This window comes from Hypanus sabinus, chromosome 21, assembly GCF_030144855.1.
Source record: "Hypanus sabinus isolate sHypSab1 chromosome 21, sHypSab1.hap1, whole genome shotgun sequence".
Lineage (NCBI taxonomy): Eukaryota > Metazoa > Chordata > Chondrichthyes > Myliobatiformes > Dasyatidae > Hypanus > Hypanus sabinus.
Window position 1 is genome coordinate 11,742,593 of NC_082726.1, and position 20,191 is coordinate 11,762,783.

The window sequence follows — 20,191 nt, forward strand, 5'->3', positions numbered from 1 at the left end:
TGTGTGTGATGGACTGAAAGGGTGTGTGTGTGATGAACTAACGGTGTGTTTCTGTGATGGATGGAGAGAGTGTGTGTGATGGAATGAGAGGGTCTGTGTGTGATGGACTGAGAGAGTGTCTGCGATGGAGTGAGAGAGTGTGTGCGTGTGATGGACTGAGAGAGTGAGTGTGTGTGATGCACTGAGAGAGTGTGTGTGTGATGTACTGAGAGAGTATCTGTGCAATGAACAGAGAGAATGTGTGTGTGATGGACTGAGAGATTGTGGATGTGATGGACTAACGGAGAGAGTGTGTGATGAACTGAGAGAGTGTATGTGATGGACTGAGAGTGTGTGTGTGATGGACAGAGAGAGAGAGTGTGTGATGTACTGACAGAGTGTGGGTGTGATGGACTGATGGATAGAGAGCGTGATGGACTGAGAGAGAGTGTGTGATGGACTGAGAGAGTGTGTGTGTGATGGACTGAGAGAGTGTGTGTGTGATGGACTGAGAGAGAGTGTGAATGATGGACTGAGAGAGTGTGTGTGTGATGGACTGAGAGAGTGTGTGTGTGATGGACTGAGAGAGAGTGTGTGTGGTGGACTGAGAGAGCGTGTGTGTGATGGACTGACAGAGTCTGTGTGTGATGGACTAAGAGAGAGTGTGTGTGGTGGACTGAGAGATCGTGTGTGTGATGGATCGAGAGTGAGTGTGTGTGATGGACAGAATGGTTATGGGTGATGGACTGAGAGAGCGTGTGTGTGATGGACAGAGAGAGAGATTGTGTGTGATAGACCGTGAGAGTGTCTGTGCGAGTTTGACTGAGACAGTGTGTGTGTGAAGGACTGAGAGAAAGACTGTGATGGACTGCGAGAGATTGTGTATGTGTGTGCGATGCACTGAGAGAGTATTTATGTAATGGAGAGAGAGAGTATATGTGTGATGGACTGACAGACTGTGTGTGTGTGATGGACTGAGAGACTGTGTGTGTGTGATGAACTGTGAGAGAGTGTGTGATGGACTGAGACAGAGTGTGTAATGGACTGAGAGAATGTGGGTGTGATGGACTGAGAGAGTGTGTGTGTTGGACTGAGAGAGAGTGTGTGTGGTGGACTGAGAGAGCGTGTGTGTGATGGACTGAGAGAGTGTGTGTGTGATGGACGGAGAGTGAGTGTGTGTGATGGACTGAGAGAGCGTGTGTGTGATGGACAGAGAGAGAGTGTGTGTGTGATGCACTAAGAGAAAGACTGTGATGGACTAGGAGAGAGTGTGTGATGGACTGAGAGTGTGTATGTGTGTGCGATGTACTGAGAGAGTATTTCGGTAATGAAGAGAGAGAGTGTGTGTGTTATGGACTGACGGAGCGAGTGTGTGATGGACAGAGAGTGAGTGTGTGATGGACTGAGAGAGTGCATGTGATGGACTGAGAGAAAGAGTGTGTAATGGACTGAGAGAGTGTGTGTGATGGACTGAGAGAGTGTGTGTGTGATGGACAAAGAGAGAGTGTGTGATGAACTGAGAGAGTGTGTGTGTGGTGGACTGAGAGAGCGTGTGTGTGATGGACAGAATGGTTATGGGTGATGGACTGAGAGAGCGTGTGTGTGATGGACAGAGAGAGAGTTTGTGTGTGATAGACCGTGAGAGTGTCTGTGCGAGATTGACTGAGACAGTGTGTGTGTGACGGACTGAGAGAAAGACTGTGATGCACTGGGAGAGATTGTGTATGTGTGTGCGATGCACTGAGAGAGTATTTATTTATGAGAGTATATGTGTGATGGACTGAGACTAAGTGTGTGCGATGGACTGAGAGAGTGTCTGCGATGGAATGAGAGAGTGTGTGTGTGTGTGATGGACTGAGAGAGTGAGTGTGTGTGATGCACTGAGAGAGTGTGTGTGTGATGTACTGAGAGAGTGTGTGTGTGATGTACTGAGAGATTGTGGATGTGATGGACTAACGGAGAGAGTGTGTGATGAACTGAGAGAGTGTATGTGATGGACTGAGAGTGTGTGTGTGATGGACAGAGAGAGAGAGTGTGTGATGTACTGACAGAGTGTGGGTGTGATGGACTGAGAGAGTGTGTGTGATGGACTGAGAGAGTGTGTGTGTGATGGACTGAGAGAGTGTGTGTGTGATGGACTGAGAGAGAGTGTGAATGATGGACTGAGAGAGTGTGTGTGTGATGGACTGAGAGAGTGTGTGTGTGATGGACTGAGAGAGAGTGTGTGTGGTGGACTGAGAGAGCGTGTGTGTGATGGACTGACAGAGTCTGTGTGTGATGGACTAAGAGAGAGTGTGTGTGGTGGACTGAGAGATCGTGTGTGTGATGGATCGAGAGTGAGTGTGTGTGATGGACTGGGAGAGCATGTGTGTGATGGACAGAGAGAGAGTGAGTGTGTGATGCACTAAGAGAAAGACTGTGATGGACTAGGAGAGAGTGTGTGATGGACTGAGAGAGTGCGTGTGATGGACTGAGAGAAAGAGTGTGTGTGGTGGACTGAGAGAGCGTGTGTGTGATGGACTGAGAGAGTGTGCGTGTGATGGACTGAGAGAGTGTGAGTGTGATGGACTGAGAGAGAGTGTGTGTGGTGGACTGAGAGAGCGTGTGTGTGATGGACAGAGAGAGAGTTTGTGTGTGATAGACCGTGAGAGTGTCTGTGCGAGTTTGACTGAGACAGTGTGTGTGTGAAGGACTGAGAGAAAGATTGTGATGGACTGCGAGAGATTGTGTATGTGTGTGCGATGCACTGAGAGAGTATTTATGTAATGGAGAGAGAGAGTATATGTGTGATGGACTGACAGACTGTGTGTGTGTGATGGACTGAGAGACTGTGTGTGTGTGATGAACTGAGAGAGAGTGTGTGATGGACTGAGACAGAGTGTGTAATGGACTGAGAGAATGTGGGTGTGATGGACTGACGGAGAGGGTGTGTGATGGACTGACTGAGAGTGTGTGTGATGGACTGAGAGAGTGTGTGTGTGATGGACTGAGAGAGAGTGTGTGTGGTGGACTGAGAGAGCGTGTGTGTTATGGACTGACAGAATCTGTGTGTGATGGACTAAGAGAGAGTGTGTGTGGTGGACTGAGAGATCGTGTGTGTGATGGATCGAGAGTGAGTGTGTGTGATGGACTGGGAGAGCATGTGTGTGATGGACAGAGAGAGATGAAGTGTGTGATGCAGTAAGAGAAAGACTGTGATGGACTAGGAGAGAGTGTGTGATGGACTGAGAGAGTGCGTGTGATGGACTGAGAGAAAGAGTGTGTGTGGTGGACTGAGAGAGCGTGTGTGTGATGGACTGAGAGAGTGTGCGTGTGATGGACTGAGAGAGTGTGAGTGTGATGGACTGAGAGAGAGTGTGTGTGGTGGACTGAGAGAGCGTGTGTGTGATGGACAGAGAGAGAGTTTGTGTGTGATAGACCGTGAGCGTGTCTGTGCGAGATTGACTGAGACAGTGTGTGTGTGAAGGACTGAGAGAAAGACTGTGATGGACTGGGAGAGATTGTGTATGTGTGTGCGATGCACTGAGAGAGTATTTATGTAATGGAGAGAGAGAGTATATGTGTGATGGACTGACAGACTGTGTGTGTGTGATGGACTGAGAGACTGTGTGTGTGTGATGAACTGAGAGAGAGTGTGTGATGGACTGAGACAGAGTGTGTAATGGACTGAGAGAATGTGGGTGTGATGGACTGACGGAGAGGGTGTGTGATGGACTGACTGAGAGTGTGTGTGATGGACTGAGAGAGTGTGTGTGTGATGGACTGAGAGAGAGTGTGTGTGGTGGACTGAGAGAGCGTGTGTGTTATGGACTGACAGAATCTGTGTGTGATGGACTAAGAGAGAGTGTGTGTGGTGGACTGAGAGATCGTGTGTGTGATGGATCGAGAGTGAGTGTGTGTGATGGACTGGGAGAGCATGTGTGTGATGGACAGAGAGAGATGAAGTGTGTGATGCAGTAAGAGAAAGACTGTGATGGACTAGGAGAGAGTGTGTGATGGACTGAGAGAGTGCGTGTGATGGACTGAGAGAAAGAGTGTGTGTGGTGGACTGAGAGAGCGTGTGTGTGATGGACTGAGAGAGTGTGCGTGTGATGGACTGAGAGAGTGTGAGTGTGATGGACTGAGAGAGAGTGTGTGTGGTGGACTGAGAGAGCGTGTGTGTGATGGACAGAGAGAGAGTTTGTGTGTGATAGACCGTGAGCGTGTCTGTGCGAGATTGACTGAGACAGTGTGTGTGTGAAGGACTGAGAGAAAGACTGTGATGGACTGGGAGAGATTGTGTATGTGTGTGCGATGCACTGAGAGAGTATTTATGTAATGGAGAGAGAGAGTATATGTGTGATGGACTGACAGACTGTGTGTGTGTGATGGACTGAGAGACTGTGTGTGTGTGATGAACTGAGAGAGAGTGTGTGATGGACTGAGACAGAGTGTGTAATGGACTGAGAGAATGTGGGTGTGATGGACTGACGGAGAGGGTGTGTGATGGACTGACTGAGAGTGTGTGTGATGGACTGAGAGAGTGTGTGTGTGATGGACTGAGAGAGAGTGTGTGTGGTGGACTGAGAGAGCGTGTGTGTGATGGACTGACAGAGTCTGTGTGTGATGGACTAAGAGAGAGTGTGTGTGGTGGACTGAGAGATCGTGTGTGTGATGGATCGAGAGTGAGTGTGTGTGATGGACTGGGAGAGCATGTGTGTGATGGACAGAGAGAGATGAAGTGTGTGATGCACTAAGAGAAAGACTATGATGGACTAGGAGAGAGTGTGTGATGGACTGAGAGAGTGCGTGTGATGGACTGAGAGAAAGAGTGTGTGTGGTGGACTGAGAGAGCGTGTGTGTGATGGACTGAGAGAGTGTGCGTGTGATGGACTGAGAGAGTGTGAGTGTGATGGACTGAGAGAGAGTGTGTGTGGTGGACTGAGAGAGCGTGTGTGTGATGGACAGAGAGAGAGTTTGTGTGTGATAGACCGTGAGCGTGTCTGTGCGAGATTGACTGAGACAGTGTGTGTGTGAAGGACTGAGAGAAAGACTGTGATGGACTGGGAGAGATTGTGTATGTGTGTGCGATGCACTGAGAGAGTATTTATGTAATGGATAGAGAGAGTATATGTGTGATGGACTGACAGACTGTGTGTGTGTGATGGACTGAGAGAATGTGGGTGTGATGGACTGACGGAGAGGGTGTGTGATGGACAGTGAGAGAGTGTGTCTGATGGACTGAGAGACTGTGTGTGTGATGGAATGAGAGAGTGTGTGATGGACTGAGAGAGAGTGTGATGGACTGAGAGAGAGTGTGTGTGATGGACTGAAAGGGTGTGTGTGTGATGAACTGACAGTGTGTTTCTGTGATGGATGGAGAGAGTGTTTGTGATGGAATGAGAGGGTGTGTGTGTGATGGACTGAGAGAGTGTGTGTGTGATGGACTGAGAGAGAGTGTGTGTGATGGACTGAAAGGGTGTGTGTGTGATGGACTGAGAGAGAGTGTGTGTGGTGGACTGAGAGAGCGTGTGTGTGATGGACTGACAGAGTCTGTGTGTGATGGACTAGGAGAGAGTCTGTGTGATGGACTGAGAGAGTGTGTGTGTGATGTACTGAGAGAGTATCTGTGCAATGAACAGAGAGAATGTGTGCGTGATGGACTGAGAGATTGTGGATGTGATGGACTAATGGAGAGAGTGTGTGATGAACTGAGAGAGTGTATGTGATGGACTGAGAGTGTGTGTGTGATGGACAGAGAGAGAGAGAGTGTGATGGACTGAGACAGAGAGTGTGTGATGAACTGACAGAGTGTGGGTGTGATGGACTGACGGACAGAGAGCGTGATGGACTGAGAGAGAGTGTGTAATGGACTGAGAGAGTGCGTGTGTAATGGACTGAGAGAGACTGTGTGATGGACTGAGAGAGAGTGTGTGTGATGGACGGAGAGTGAGTGTGTGATGGACTGAGAGAGCGTGTGAGTGATCGACTGAGAGTGTGTGTGTTTGATGGACTGAGAGAGCGTGTGTGTGATGGACTGAGAGAGTGTGTGTGTGATGGACTGATAGAGTGTGTGTGTTGGACTGAGAGAGAGTGTGTGTGGTGGACTGAGAGAGCGTGTGTGTGATGGACTGAGAGAGTGTGTGTGTTGGACTGAGAGAGTGTGTGTGTGATGGAATGAGAGAGTGTGTGTGTGATGGACGGAGAGTGAGTGTGTGTGATGGACTGAGAGAGCGTGTGTGTGATGGACAGAGAGAGAGTGAGTGTGTGATGCACTAAGAGAAAGACTGTGATGGACTAAGAGAGAGTGTGTGATGGACTGAGAGTGTGTATGTGTGTGCGATGTACTGAGAGAGTATTTCGGTAATGGAGAGAGAGAGTGTGTGTGTGATGGACTGACGGAGCGAGTGTGTGATGGACAGAGAGTGAGTGTGTGATGGACTGAGAGAGTGTGTGTGTGGTGGACTGAGAGAGCGTGTGTGTGATGGACAGAGAGAGAGTTTGTGTGTGATAGACCGTGAGAGTGTCTGTGCGAGATTGACTGAGACAGTGTGTGTGTGACGGACTGAGAGAAAGACTGTGATGCACTGGGAGAGATTGTGTATGTGTGTGCGATGCACTGAGAGAGTATTTATTTATGAGAGTATATGTGTGATGGACTGAGACACTGTGTGTGTGCGATGGACTGAGAGAGAGTGTGTGATTGACTGAGACAGAGATTCTGTAATGGACTGAGAGAATGTGGGTGTGATGGACTAAGAGGGTGTGTGTGTGATGGACTGAGAGAGAGTGTGTGTGATGGACTGACAGTGTGTTTCTGTGATGGATGGAGAGAGTGTGTGTGATGGAATGAGAGGGTGTGTGTGTGATGGACTGAGGGAGTGTGTGTGTGATGGACTGAGAGAGTGTGTGTGTGACGGACTGAGAGAGAGTGTGTGTGATGGACTGACAGTGTGTTTCTGTGATGGATGGAGAGAGTGTGTGTGATGGAATGAGAGGGTGTGTGTGTGATGGACTGAGGGAGTGTGTGTGTGATGGACTGAGAGAGAGAGAGTGTGTGATGGACTGAGAAAGTGTGTGTGTAATGGACTGAGAGAGAATGTGTGACGGAATGAGAGTGTGTATGTGTGTGTGATGAATTGAGAGAGTATGTAATGGAAAGAGAAAGTGTGTGTGTGATGGACTGAGTGAGCGTGTGTGTGATGTACTGAGAGAGTATCTATGCAATGAACAGAGAGAATGTGTGTGTGATGGACTGAGAGATTGTGGATGTGATGGACTAATGAAGAGAGTGTGTGATGAACTGAGAGAGTGTATGTGATGGACTGAGAGTGTGTGTGTGATGGACAGAGAGAGAGAGTGTGTGATGGACTGAGAGAGTGTGTGTGTGATGGCCTGAGAGAGTGTGTGTGTGATGGCCTGAGAGAGAGTGTGTGTGATGGACTGAAAGGATGTGTGTGTGATGAACTGACAGTGTGTTACTGTGATGGATGGAGAGAGTGTGTGTGATGGAATGAGAGGGTGTGTGAGTGATGCACTGAGGGAGTGTGTGTGTGATGGACTGAGAGAGTGTGTGTGTGATGGACTGAGAGAGTGTGTGTGTGATGGACTGAGAGTGTGTGTGGTGGACTGAGAGAGCGTGTGTGTGATGGACTGAGAGAGTGTGTGTGTGATGGACTGAGAGAGAGTGTGTGTGGTGGACTGAGAGAGCGTGTGTGTGATGGACTGAGAGAGTGTGTGTGTTGGACTGAGAGAGTGTGTGTGTGATGGAATGAGAGAGTGTGTGTGTGATGGACGGAGAGTGAGTGTGTGTGATGGACTGAGAGAGCGTGTGTGTGATGGACAGAGAGAGAGTGAGTGTGTGATGCACTAAGAGAAAGACTGTGATGGACTAAGAGAGAGTGTGTGATGGACTGAGAGTGTGTATGTGTGTGCGATGTACTGAGAGAGTATTTCGGTAATGGAGAGAGAGAGTGTGTGTGTGATGGACTGACGGAGCGAGTGTGTGATGGACAGAGAGTGTGTGTGTGATGGACAAAGAGAGAGTGTGTGATGGACTGAGAGAGTGTGTGTGTGGTGGACTGAGAGAGCGTGTGTGTGATGGACTGAGAGAGTGTGCGTGTGATGGACTGAGAGAGTGTGAGTGTGATGGACTGAGAGAGAGTGTGTGTGGTGGACTGAGAGAGCGTGTGTGTGATGGACAGAGAGAGAGTTTGTGTGTGATAGACCGTGAGCGTGTCTGTGCGAGATTGACTGAGACAGTGTGTGTGTGAAGGACTGAGAGAAAGACTGTGATGGACTGGGAGAGATTGTGTATGTGTGTGCGATGCACTGAGAGAGTATTTATGTAATGGATAGAGAGAGTATATGTGTGATGGACTGACAGACTGTGTGTGTGTGATGGACTGAGAGAATGTGGGTGTGATGGACTGACGGAGAGGGTGTGTGATGGACAGTGAGAGAGTGTGTCTGATGGACTGAGAGACTGTGTGTGTGATGGAATGAGAGAGTGTGTGATGGACTGAGAGAGAGTGTGATGGACTGAGAGAGAGTGTGTGTGATGGACTGAAAGGGTGTGTGTGTGATGAACTGACAGTGTGTTTCTGTGATGGATGGAGAGAGTGTGTGTGATGGAATGAGAGGGTGTGTGTGTGATGGACTGAGAGAGTGTGTGTGTGATGGACTGAGAGAGAGTGTGTGTGATGGACTGAAAGGGTGTGTGTGTGATGGACTGAGAGAGAGTGTGTGTGGTGGACTGAGAGAGCGTGTGTGTGATGGACTGACAGAGTCTGTGTGTGATGGACTAGGAGAGAGTGTGTGTGATGGACTGAGAGAGTGTGTGTGTGATGTACTGAGAGAGTATCTGTGCAATGAACAGAGAGAATGTGTGCGTGATGGACTGAGAGATTGTGGATGTGATGGACTAATGGAGAGAGTGTGTGATGAACTGAGAGAGTGTATGTGATGGACTGAGAGTGTGTGTGTGATGGACAGAGAGAGAGAGAGTGTGATGGACTGAGACAGAGAGTGTGTGATGAACTGACAGAGTGTGGGTGTGATGGACTGACGGACAGAGAGCGTGATGGACTGAGAGAGAGTGTGTAATGGACTGAGAGAGTGCGTGTGTAATGGACTGAGAGAGACTGTGTGATGGACTGAGAGAGAGTGTGTGTGATGGACGGAGAGTGAGTGTGTGATGGACTGAGAGAGCGTGTGAGTGATCGACTGAGAGTGTGTGTGTTTGATGGACTGAGAGAGCGTGTGTGTGATGGACTGAGAGAGTGTGTGTGTGATGGACTGATAGAGTGTGTGTGTTGGACTGAGAGAGAGTGTGTGTGGTGGACTGAGAGAGCGTGTGTGTGATGGACTGAGAGAGTGTGTGTGTTGGACTGAGAGAGTGTGTGTGTGATGGAATGAGAGAGTGTGTGTGTGATGGACGGAGAGTGAGTGTGTGTGATGGACTGAGAGAGCGTGTGTGTGATGGACAGAGAGAGAGTGAGTGTGTGATGCACTAAGAGAAAGACTGTGATGGACTAAGAGAGAGTGTGTGATGGACTGAGAGTGTGTATGTGTGTGCGATGTACTGAGAGAGTATTTCGGTAATGGAGAGAGAGAGTGTGTGTGTGATGGACTGACGGAGCGAGTGTGTGATGGACAGAGAGTGAGTGTGTGATGGACTGAGAGAGTGTGTGTGTGGTGGACTGAGAGAGCGTGTGTGTGATGGACAGAGAGAGAGTTTGTGTGTGATAGACCGTGAGAGTGTCTGTGCGAGATTGACTGAGACAGTGTGTGTGTGACGGACTGAGAGAAAGACTGTGATGCACTGGGAGAGATTGTGTATGTGTGTGCGATGCACTGAGAGAGTATTTATTTATGAGAGTATATGTGTGATGGACTGAGACACTGTGTGTGTGCGATGGACTGAGAGAGAGTGTGTGATTGACTGAGACAGAGATTCTGTAATGGACTGAGAGAATGTGGGTGTGATGGACTAAGAGGGTGTGTGTGTGATGGACTGAGAGAGAGTGTGTGTGATGGACTGACAGTGTGTTTCTGTGATGGATGGAGAGAGTGTGTGTGATGGAATGAGAGGGTGTGTGTGTGATGGACTGAGGGAGTGTGTGTGTGATGGACTGAGAGAGTGTGTGTGTGACGGACTGAGAGAGAGTGTGTGTGATGGACTGACAGTGTGTTTCTGTGATGGATGGAGAGAGTGTGTGTGATGGAATGAGAGGGTGTGTGTGTGATGGACTGAGGGAGTGTGTGTGTGATGGACTGAGAGAGAGAGAGTGTGTGATGGACTGAGAAAGTGTGTGTGTAATGGACTGAGAGAGAATGTGTGACGGAATGAGAGTGTGTATGTGTGTGTGATGAATTGAGAGAGTATGTAATGGAAAGAGAAAGTGTGTGTGTGATGGACTGAGTGAGCGTGTGTGTGATGTACTGAGAGAGTATCTATGCAATGAACAGAGAGAATGTGTGTGTGATGGACTGAGAGATTGTGGATGTGATGGACTAATGAAGAGAGTGTGTGATGAACTGAGAGAGTGTATGTGATGGACTGAGAGTGTGTGTGTGATGGACAGAGAGAGAGAGTGTGTGATGGACTGAGAGAGTGTGTGTGTGATGGCCTGAGAGAGTGTGTGTGTGATGGCCTGAGAGAGAGTGTGTGTGATGGACTGAAAGGATGTGTGTGTGATGAACTGACAGTGTGTTACTGTGATGGATGGAGAGAGTGTGTGTGATGGAATGAGAGGGTGTGTGAGTGATGCACTGAGGGAGTGTGTGTGTGATGGACTGAGAGAGTGTGTGTGTGATGGACTGAGAGAGTGTGTGTGTGATGGACTGAGAGTGTGTGTGGTGGACTGAGAGAGCGTGTGTGTGATGGACTGAGAGAGTGTGTGTGTGATGGACTGAGAGAGAGTGTGTGTGGTGGACTGAGAGAGCGTGTGTGTGATGGACTGAGAGAGTGTGTGTGTTGGACTGAGAGAGTGTGTGTGTGATGGAATGAGAGAGTGTGTGTGTGATGGACGGAGAGTGAGTGTGTGTGATGGACTGAGAGAGCGTGTGTGTGATGGACAGAGAGAGAGTGAGTGTGTGATGCACTAAGAGAAAGACTGTGATGGACTAAGAGAGAGTGTGTGATGGACTGAGAGTGTGTATGTGTGTGCGATGTACTGAGAGAGTATTTCGGTAATGGAGAGAGAGAGTGTGTGTGTGATGGACTGACTGAGCGAGTGTGTGATGGACAGAGAGTGAGTGTGTGATGGACTGAGAGAGTGTGTGTGTGGTGGACTGAGAGAGCGTGTGTGTGATGGACAGAGAGAGAGTTTGTGTGTGATAGACCGTGAGAGTGTCTGTGCGAGATTGACTTAGACAGTGTGTGTGTGACGGACTGAGAGAAAGACTGTGATGCACTGGGAGAGATTGTGTATGTGTGTGCGATGCACTGAGAGAGTATTTATTTGTGAGAGTATATGTGTGATGGACTGAGACACTGTGTGTGTGCGATGGACTGAGAGAGAGTGTGTGATTGACTGAGACAGAGATTTTGTAATGGACTGAGAGAATGTGGGTGTGATGGACTAAGAGGGTGTGTGTGTGATGGACTGAGAGAGAGTGTGTGTGATGGACTGACAGTGTGTTTCTGTGATGGATGGAGAGAGTGTGTGTGATGGAATGAGAGGGTGTGTGTGTGATGGACTGAGGGAGTGTGTGTGTGATGGACTGAGAGAGTGTGTGTGTGATGGACTGAGAGAGAGTGTGTGTGATGGACTGACAGTGTGTTTCTGTGATGGATGGAGAGAGTGTGTGTGATGGAATGAGAGAGTGTGTGTGATGGACTGAGGGAGTGTGTGTGTGATGGACTGAGAGAGAGAGTGTGTGATGGACTGAGAAAGTGTGTGTGTAATGGACTGAGAGAGAATGTGTGACGGAATGAGAGTGTGTATGTGTGTGTGATGAATTGAGAGAGTATGTAATGGAAAGAGAAAGTGTGTGTGTGATGGACTGAGTGAGCGTGTGTGTGATGTACTGAGAGAGTATCTATGCAATGAACAGAGAGAATGTGTGTGTGATGGACTGAGAGATTGTGGATGTGATGGACTAATGGAGAGAGTGTGTGATGAACTGAGAGAGTGTATGTGATGGACTGAGAGTGTGTGTGTGATGGCCTGAGAGAGAGTGTGTGTGATGGACTGAAAGGGTGTGTGTGTGATGAACTGACAGTGTGTTACTGTGATGGATGGAGAGAGTGTGTGTGATGGAATGAGAGGGTGTGTGAGTGATGCACTGAGGGAGTGTGTGTGTGATGGACTGAGAGAGTGTGTGTGTGATGGACTGAGAGAGAGTGTGTGTGATGGAATGAGAGAGCGAGTGTGTGATGGACTGAGAGAGAGTGTGTGTGATGGACTGAGAGATTGTGTGTGTGATTGACTGAGAGTGTGTTTGTGAAATGGACTGTGAGAGTATGTGTGTGATGGACTGAGAGAGCGAGTGTGCGATGGACTGAGAGAGCATGTGTGTGTTGTAAATAGAGAGAGAGTGTGTGATGGACTGATAGACTGTGTGTGTGATGGACTGAGAGAGCGTGTGTGCGATGGACTGAGAGAGCATGTGTGTGTTGTAAATAGAGAGAGAGTGTGTGATGGACTGATAGACTGTGTGTGTGGTGGACTGAGAGAGCGTGTGTGTGATGGACTGACAGAGTCTGTGTGTGATGGACTAAGAGAGAGTGTGTGTGGTGGACTGAGAGATCGTGTGTGTGATGGATCGAGAGTGAGTGTGTGTGATGGACTGGGAGAGCATGTGTGTGATGGACAGAGAGAGAGTGAGTGTGTGATGCACTAAGAGAAAGACTGTGATGGACTAGGAGAGAGTGTGTGATGGACTGAGAGAGTGCGTGTGATGGACTGAGAGAAAGAGTGTGTGTGGTGGACTGAGAGAGCGTGTGTGTGATGGACTGAGAGAGTGTGCGTGTGATGGACTGAGAGAGTGTGAGTGTGATGGACTGAGAGAGAGTGTGTGTGGTGGACTGAGAGAGAGTTTGTGTGTGATAGACCGTGAGAGTGTCTGTGCGTGTTTGACTGAGACAGTGTGTGTGTGAAGGACTGAGAGAAAGATTGTGATGGACTGCGAGAGATTGTGTATGTGTGTGCGATGCACTGAGAGAGTATTTATGTAATGGAGAGAGAGAGTATATGTGTGATGGACTGACAGACTGTGTGTGTGTGATGGACTGAGAGACTGTGTGTGTGTGATGAACTGAGAGAGAGTGTGTGATGGACTGAGACAGAGTGTGTAATGGACTGAGAGAATGTGGGTGTGATGGACTGACGGAGAGGGTGTGTGATGGACTGACTGAGAGTGTGTGTGATGGACTGAGAGAGTGTGTGTGTGATGGACTGAGAGAGAGTGTGTGTGGTGGACTGAGAGAGCGTGTGTGTGATGGACTGACAGAGTCTGTGTGTGATGGACTAAGAGAGAGTGTGTGTGGTGGACTGAGAGATCGTGTGTGTGATGGATCGAGAGTGAGTGTGTGTGATGGACTGGGAGAGCATGTGTGTGATGGACAGAGAGAGATGAAGTGTGTGATGCACTAAGAGAAAGACTGTGATGGACTAGGAGAGAGTGTGTGATGGACTGAGAGAGTGCGTGTGATGGACTGAGAGAAAGAGTGTGTGTGGTGGACTGAGAGAGCGTGTGTGTGATGGACTGAGAGAGTGTGCGTGTGATGGACTGAGAGAGTGTGAGTGTGATGGACTGAGAGAGAGTGTGTGTGGTGTACTGAGAGAGCGTGTGTGTGATGGACAGAGAGAGAGTTTGTGTGTGATAGACCGTGAGCGTGTCTGTGCGAGATTGACTGAGACAGTGTGTGTGTGAAGGACTGAGAGAAAGACTGTGATGGACTGGGAGAGATTGTGTATGTGTGTGCGATGCACTGAGAGAGTATTTATGTAATGGATAGAGAGAGTATATGTGTGATGGACTGACAGACTGTGTGTGTGTGATGGACTGAGAGAATGTGGGTGTGATGGACTGACGGAGAGGGTGTGTGATGGACAGTGAGAGAGTGTGTCTGATGGACTGAGAGACTGTGTGTGTGATGGAATGAGAGAGTGTGTGATGGACTGAGAGAGAGTGTGATGGACTGAGAGAGAGTGTGTGTGATGGACTGAAAGGGTGTGTGTGTGATGAACTGACAGTGTGTTTCTGTGATGGATGGAGAGAGTGTGTGTGATGGAATGAGAGGGTGTGTGTGTGATGGACTGAGAGAGTGTGTGTGTGATGGACTGAGAGAGAGTGTGTGTGATGGACTGAAAGGGTGTGTGTGTGATGGACTGAGAGAGAGTGTGTGTGGTGGACTGAGAGAGCGTGTGTGTGATGGACTGACAGAGTCTGTGTGTGATGGACTAGGAGAGAGTGTGTGTGATGGACTGAGAGAGTGTGTGTGTGATGTAATGAGAGAGTATCTGTGCAATGAACAGAGAGAATGTGTGCGTGATGGACTGAGAGATTGTGGATGTGATGGACTAATGGAGAGAGTGTGTGATGAACTGAGAGAGTGTATGTGATGGACTGAGAGTGTGTGTGTGATGGACAGAGAGAGAGAGAGTGTGATGGACTGAGACAGAGAGTGTGTGATGAACTGACAGAGTGTGGGTGTGATGGACTGACGGACAGAGAGCGTGATGGACTGAGAGAGAGTGTGTAATGGACTGAGAGAGTGCGTGTGTAATGGACTGAGAGAGAATGTGTGATGGACTGAGAGAGAATGTGTGATGGACTGAGACTGTGTGAGTGTGATGGACGGAGAGTGAGTGTGTGATGGACTGAGAGAGCGTGTGAGTGATCGACTGAGAGTGTGTGTGTTTGATGGACTGAGAGAGCGTGTGTGTGATGGACTGAGAGAGTGTGTGTGTGATGGACTGATAGAGTGTGTGTGTTGGACTGAGAGAGAGTGTGTGTGGTGGACTGAGAGAGCGTGTGTGTGATGGAATGAGAGAGTGTGTGTGTGATGGACGGAGAGTGAGTGTGTGTGATGGACTGAGAGAGCGTGTGTGTGATGGACAGAGAGAGAGTGAGTGTGTGATGCACTAAGAGAAAGACTGTGATGGACTAAGAGAGAGTGTGTGATGGACTGAGAGTGTGTATGTGTGTGCGATGTACTGAGAGAGTATTTCGGTAATGGAGAGAGAGAGTGTGTGTGTGATGGACTGACGGAGCGAGTGTGTGATGGACAGAGAGTGAGTGTGTGATGGACTGAGAGAGTGTGTGTGTGGTGGACTGAGAGAGCGTGTGTGTGATGGACAGAGAGAGAGTTTGTGTGTGATAGACCGTGAGAGTGTCTGTGCGAGATTGACTGAGACAGTGTGTGTGTGACGGACTGAGAGAAAGACTGTGATGCACTGGGAGAGATTGTGTATGTGTGTGCGATGCACTGAGAGAGTATTTATTTGTGAGAGTATATGTGTGATGGACTGAGACACTGTGTGTGTGCGATGGACTGAGAGAGAGTGTGTGATTGACTGAGACAGAGATTCTGTAATGGACTGAGAGAATGTGGGTGTGATGGACTAAGAGGGTGTGTGTGTGATGGACTGAGAGAGAGTGTGTGTGATGGACTGACAGTGTGTTTCTGTGATGGATGGAGAGAGTGTGTGTGATGGAATGAGAGGGTGTGTGTGTGATGGACTGAGGGAGTGTGTGTGTGATGGACTGAGAGAGTGTGTGTGTGATGGACTGAGAGAGAGTGTGTGTGATGGACTGACAGTGTGTTTCTGTGATGGATAGAGAGAGTGTGTGTGATGGAATGAGAGAGTGTGTGTGATGGACTGAGGGAGTGTGTGTGTGATGGACTGAGAGAGAGAGTGTGTGATGGACTGAGAAAGTGTGTGTGTAATGGACTGAGAGAGAATGTGTGACGGAATGAGAGTGTGTATGTGTGTGTGATGAATTGAGAGAGTATGTAATGGAAAGAGAAAGTGTGTGTGTGATGGACTGAGTGAGCGTGTGTGTGATGTACTGAGAGAGTATCTATGCAATGAACAGAGAGAATGTGTGTGTGATGGACTGAGAGATTGTGGATGTGATGGACTAATGGAGAGAGTGTGTGATGAACTGAGAGAGTGTATGTGATGGACTGAGAGTGTGTGTGTGATGGCCTGAGAGAGAGTGTGTGTGATGGACTGAAAGGGTGTGTGTGTGATGAACTGACAGTGTGTTACTGTGATGGATGGAGAGAGTGTGTGTGATGGAATGAGAGGGTGTGTGAGTGATGCACTGAGGGAGTGTGTGTGTGATGGACTGAGAGAGTGTGTGTGTGATGGACTGAGAGAGAGTGTGTGTGATGGAATGAGAGAGCGAGTGTGTGATGGACTGAGAGAGAGTGTGTGTGATGGACTGAGAGATTGTGTGTGTGATTGACTGAGAGTGTGTTTGTGAAATGGACTGTGAGAGTATGTGTGTGTTGTAAATAGAGAGAGAGTGTGTGATGGACTGATAGACTGTGTGTGTGATGGACTGAGAGAGCGTGTGTGCGATGGACTGAGAGAGCATTGTGTGTTGTAAATAGAGAGAGAGTGTGTGATGGACTGATAGACTGTGTGTGTGGTGGACTGAGAGAGCGTGTGTGTGATGGACTGACAGAGTCTGTGTGTGATGGACTAAGAGAGAGTGTGTGTGGTGGACTGAGAGATCGTGTGTGTGATGGATCGAGAGTGAGTGTGTGTGATGGACTGGGAGAGCATGTGTGTGATGGACAGAGAGAGAGTGAGTGTGTGATGCACTAAGAGAAAGACTGTGATGGACTAGGAGAGAGTGTGTGATGGACTGAGAGTGTGTATGTGTGTGCGATGTACTGAGAGAGTATTTCGGTAATGAAGAGAGAGAGTGTGTGTGTGATGGACTGACGGAGCGAGTGTGTGATGGACAGAGAGTGAGTGTGTGATGGACTGAGAGAGAGCGTGTGATGGACTGAGAGAAAGAGTGTGTAATGGACTGAGAGAGTGTGTGTGATGGACTGAGAGAGTGTGTGTGTGATGGACAAAGAGAGAGTGTGTGATGAACTGAGAGAGTGTGTGTGTGGTGGACTGAGAGAGCGTGTGTGTGATGGACAGAATGGTTATGGGTGATGGACTGAGAGAGCGTGTGTGTGATGGACAGAGAGAGAGTTTGTGTGTGATAGACCGTGAGAGTGTCTGTGCGAGATTGACTGAGACAGTGTGTGTGTGACGGACTGAGAGAAAGACTGTGATGCACTGGGAGAGATTGTGTACTGTGTGTGCGATGCACTGAGAGAGTATTTATTTATGAGAGTATATGTGTGATGGACTGAGACTATGTGTGTGCGATGGACTGAGAGACTGTGTGTGTGTGATGGACTGAGAGAGAGTGTGTGTGGGACTGAAAGGGTGTGTGTGTGATGAACTGACGGTGTGTTTCTGTGATGGATGGAGAGAGTGTGTGTGATGGAATGAGAGGGTCTGTGTGTGATGGACTGAGAGAGTGTCTGCGATGGAATGAGAGAGTGTGTGTGTGTGATGGACTGAGAGAGTGAGTGTGTGTGCTGCACTGAGAGAGTGTGTGTGTGATGTACTGAGAGATTGTGGATGTGATGGACTAACGGAGAGAGTGTGTGATGAACTGAGAGAGTGTATGTGATGGACTGAGAGTGTGTGTGTGATGGACAGAGAGAGAGAGTGTGTGATGTACTGACAGAGTGTGGGTGTGATGGACTGAGAGAGTGTGTGTGATGGACTGAGAGAGTGTGTGTGTGATGGACTGAGAGAGTGTGTGTGTGATGGACTGAGAGAGAGTGTGTGTGATGGACTGAAAGGGTGTGTGTGTGATGAACTGACAGTGTGTTTCTGTGATGGATGGAGAGAGTGTGTGTGATGGAATGAGAGGGTGTGTGTGTGATGGACTGAGAGAGTGTGTGTGTGATGGACTGAGAGAGAGTGTGTGTGATGGACTGAAAGGGTGTGTGTGTGATGGACTGAGAGAGAGTGTGTGTGGTGGACTGAGAGAGCGTGTGTGTGATGGACTGACAGAGTCTGTGTGTGATGGACTAGGAGAGAGTGTGTGTGATGGACTGAGAGAGTGTGTGTGTGATGTAATGAGAGAGTATCTGTGCAATGAACAGAGAGAATGTGTGCGTGATGGACTGAGAGATTGTGGATGTGATGGACTAATGGAGAGAGTGTGTGATGAACTGAGAGAGTGTATGTGATGGACTGAGAGTGTGTGTGTGATGGACAGAGAGAGAGAGAGTGTGATGGACTGAGACAGAGAGTGTGTGATGAACTGACAGAGTGTGGGTGTGATGGACTGACGGACAGAGAGCGTGATGGACTGAGAGAGAGTGTGTAATGGACTGAGAGAGTGCGTGTGTAATGGACTGAGAGAGAATGTGTGATGGACTGAGAGAGAATGTGTGATGGACTGAGACTGTGTGAGTGTGATGGACGGAGAGTGAGTGTGTGATGGACTGAGAGAGCGTGTGAGTGATCGACTGAGAGTGTGTGTGTTTGATGGACTGAGAGAGCGTGTGTGTGATGGACTGAGAGAGTGTGTGTGTGATGGACTGATAGAGTGTGTGTGTTGGACTGAGAGAGAGTGTGTGTGGTGGACTGAGAGAGCGTGTGTGTGATGGAATGAGAGAGTGTGTGTGTGATGGACGGAGAGTGAGTGTGTGTGATGGACTGAGAGAGCGTGTGTGTGATGGACAGAGAGAGAGTGAGTGTGTGATGCACTAAGAGAAAGACTGTGATGGACTAAGAGAGAGTGTGTGATGGACTGAGAGTGTGTATGTGTGTGCGATGTACTGAGAGAGTATTTCGGTAATGGAGAGAGAGAGTGTGTGTGTGATGGACTGACGGAGCGAGTGTGTGATGGACAGAGAGTGAGTGTGTGATGGACTGAGAGAGTGTGTGTGTGGTGGACTGAGAGAGCGTGTGTGTGATGGACAGAGAGAGAGTTTGTGTGTGATAGACCGTGAGAGTGTCTGTGCGAGATTGACTGAGACAGTGTGTGTGTGACGGACTGAGAGAAAGACTGTGATGCACTGGGAGAGATTGTGTATGTGTGTGCGATGCACTGAGAGAGTATTTATTTGTGAGAGTATATGTGTGATGGACTGAGACACTGTGTGTGTGCGATGGACTGAGAGAGAGTGTGTGATTGACTGAGACAGAGATTCTGTAATGGACTGAGAGAATGTGGGTGTGATGGACTAAGAGGGTGTGTGTGTGATGGACTGAGAGAGAGTGTGTGTGATGGACTGACAGTGTGTTTCTGTGATGGATGGAGAGAGTGTGTGTGATGGAATGAGAGGGTGTGTGTGTGATGGACTGAGGGAGTGTGTGTGTGATGGACTGAGAGAGTGTGTGTGTGATGGACTGAGAGAGAGTGTGTGTGATGGACTGACAGTGTGTTTCTGTGATGGATAGAGAGAGTGTGTGTGATGGAATGAGAGAGTGTGTGTGATGGACTGAGGGAGTGTGTGTGTGATGGACTGAGAGAGAGAGTGTGTGATGGACTGAGAAAGTGTGTGTGTAATGGACTGAGAGAGAATGTGTGACGGAATGAGAGTGTGTATGTGTGTGTGATGAATTGAGAGAGTATGTAATGGAAAGAGAAAGTGTGTGTGTGATGGACTGAGTGAGCGTGTGTGTGATGTACTGAGAGAGTATCTATGCAATGAACAGAGAGAATGTGTGTGTGATGGACTGAGAGATTGTGGATGTGATGGACTAATGGAGAGAGTGTGTGATGAACTGAGAGAGTGTATGTGATGGACTGAGAGTGTGTGTGTGATGGCCTGAGAGAGAGTGTGTGTGATGGACTGAAAGGGTGTGTGTGTGATGAACTGACAGTGTGTTACTGTGATGGATGGAGAGAGTGTGTGTGATGGAATGAGAGGGTGTGTGAGTGATGCACTGAGGGAGTGTGTGTGTGATGGACTGAGAGAGTGTGTGTGTGATGGACTGAGAGAGAGTGTGTGTGATGGAATGAGAGAGCGAGTGTGTGATGGACTGAGAGAGAGTGTGTGTGATGGACTGAGAGATTGTGTGTGTGATTGACTGAGAGTGTGTTTGTGAAATGGACTGTGAGAGTATGTGTGTGTTGTAAATAGAGAGAGAGTGTGTGATGGACTGATAGACTGTGTGTGTGATGGACTGAGAGAGCGTGTGTGCGATGGACTGAGAGAGCATGTGTGTGTTGTAAATAGAGA